Source organism: Lathyrus oleraceus, chromosome 3 (assembly GCF_024323335.1).
Source record: "Lathyrus oleraceus cultivar Zhongwan6 chromosome 3, CAAS_Psat_ZW6_1.0, whole genome shotgun sequence".
Lineage (NCBI taxonomy): Eukaryota > Viridiplantae > Streptophyta > Magnoliopsida > Fabales > Fabaceae > Lathyrus > Lathyrus oleraceus.
In genome coordinates, this window is record NC_066581.1 from 8077822 (window position 1) to 8080475 (window position 2654).

General features: G+C 33.7%; 1 non-coding gene across 1 annotated transcript; it reads right to left on the minus strand.

Moving 5' to 3' along the window:
* Nucleotides 1-280: 280 nt before the first annotated feature.
* TRNAI-UAU (transfer RNA isoleucine (anticodon UAU)) lies at nucleotides 281-354 on the minus strand. Its single transcript has one exon. It is a non-coding gene; the product is annotated as a tRNA-Ile (tRNA).
* Nucleotides 355-2654: the final 2300 nt, after the last annotated feature.

Consider the following 2654-nt stretch of genomic DNA (forward strand, 5'->3'; position numbering starts at 1 on the left):
ATATATATATATATATATATATATATATATATATATATATTAGAAATACAAAATAATTCTAAAATTTAATCAATATTATAGTCTAGATATATTAATTCTTCAATTAATCTAAATAATAAAAAATTATATTAAAGAGCAGAGGGAGTATAAATACTATTTTTTTTTAAATTGCATAAACCTCTTATTATAAGAGAAAAATCCACTTAAGTGGATAAAATGAATGATTTAAACAAAAAAAAGTTTTGAGAAAAGAAAACTCTTAAATGGATAAGCTAAAATATGGTCCCGGCGGGGCTCGAACCCGCGACCTTCGGCTCATAAGACCAACGCTCTAACCAACTGAGCTACAGGACCTATGCATTCAAAATTTAAATTATATCAATTTCACTGTAGCAACAACTTCACTAAAATGAAATCTCACAATGTTTACATCTCAAATCCAACTATAGATAAAAAAATAATACATATTTTAATTTCACATTGTTCTTATTATTATACCTGTAATTTGTATCTACGAGTTATGATTATATTCAATAAAAATCGTGCTGAGTATTGGTTAAGAATATTGTCATACCCCAAATCATAACATCCATGGTACTCCATGGGAAGCGTTTTGATTGTTCTTGCTCGTATGGGTGTTATATCTAAAGATTACTTGCAAAAGAATGAGGGAAAAGAAAGAAATGGATAAAGTGCTTGGTGAGGATTGGGGTCATCATGCCTACGTATCCTCATAGTGCAATGAGGAATTCAGAGCTTTGTAGTTCAAAGAATTAATGATAGGAAGTGAAATAATTGTGATAACAGTATTGTCTAAACCAAAGGATTATATGATGTGGACTCCAACAAGGGGTGAAATATGAATCCAAGAGTAAAACTAGCATATACTAAGACATGGAGGAAACTAAGCATACCCATTGTATTATCTTACCAAAAAAGAAGGAATTAGGTGTTTGGGTATAAGTCAAACATCTCTTGGTTCACCAAGGGATACAAGATAGAGCTCAAAGAAATAATCTATTTGGCACAAAGACAACTGATATATCACATGAAGTGAACGAAGGTAGAATATGAATGTAGGTCATGATTAATGCTCCATGGAGATGAATGGAATGAATTACCAAAGTCGAAGAATCGAAGATTTGGTAATAAGTGACTGAAGAGGTATAGTTTGAAACCAAAGGTAAGAGTATATTGGAATCCATTGAGTAAATGGTATTTGTAACTCAAGAGTAAAGGTGGCACGACTAAGATGGGGAGGGACAGAGGCATACTCACTGTATTGTCATGGCCAAAGAGAATGAATTAGGTGTTTGGCTACAAGCCAAACATCTCTTGGCACAAAGGCGGACAAATGTCCTAAAATGATGTATATGGAATTCCAAAGGAAAATGTATCTGGTTTCAAAGAAACAGTATATCACTAGGGTGAACAGTTTATGATTAAAGGTAGATGATGGATCATAAAAGATATGAATGGTGCCCTACGGCGAAAGGAGCAATAATTAGGAGTATGCTCGCGGAGGATTCGCATCCTCGTGCCTACGTATTCTCACTGTGTAATGACAAAGTCAGAGCAATCATAGTTCAAGGAACCACGAAAACAAAGGAAAGTAAGGAAGTGTTTACCTAGGCAACTAGGACTAACAAGACAAACAACTTCAAGAGTATGCTTGAAGTGATGCAAAGGTATAACTCGTACCAACATAATGGTAACATGAGAACCTGTAAGACCCTAATTTTGATCCTAAGATCCCTCATGCTATCTCATTATTTGCATTGGCTTTGGGATCACACCTTGGTATCCTCTTCACCCCTCATTCATTTGCGTTTGCATTATGAGAGATCACCAAGCACTCTTGAATGTATCATACTTTATTTTCTTTTTTTCACTAACCAAAATACAAAAAATATGTCTATGTGTAGCTTTGTTTCTTTTGTAGGTAGTGTGTGTGTCCACCTAGGCCTCATCAAGCTCATATCTAGGGTTTAGGACCCTCGGTGCAAGAGATCCATCAAGAAAAGGTTCACATTAGTTCAAAGTATCATATATGGATCCCCATTTTATTTAATTGTCATTTTTATCAAGAATTCATCAAGAGTTTGAAGTTTGTTTGCCTTGAAAACCCTAATTCATCTAGGTATCTTGTTTGACTTCCTCAGCAAGTTTCCTCATCAATTGGTCAAATATATTATGGTATACTTCATTATACATCATATCAAGCATATATTATTCTCAATGAGACTCAAATATCAAAGGAACTTCAAGTTTGCAAGTTGGTTTAAAGAGGTTGACCAGAGAAAGTTAACTGGTCAAAACTGGGGTTCCCTAGACCCTATCTCCTACAATTGTTATCAAATAAAAATTATTCCAAGATAAACGTTACTCTTTATGACATTTAAAACAACTTTCATGTTGGCATAAAGAGCTAGTTTTGCTTGGAAAGTCATATTTTATGGTGAAAGATTATAGGTCATTTTGTATGTGCCCTAGTTATGAGGTCAACTCCCAAAGACCATAACTTGCTCAATTTTTATGATATGAATGTCATCCAAGTTTCATGATCAAATTAAAGATGTCTTATCCAACTTTTATATTTTGGTAAATGTCACAATCTACTTGTAAGGGCATATTCCAAGATGAAACATTATAGG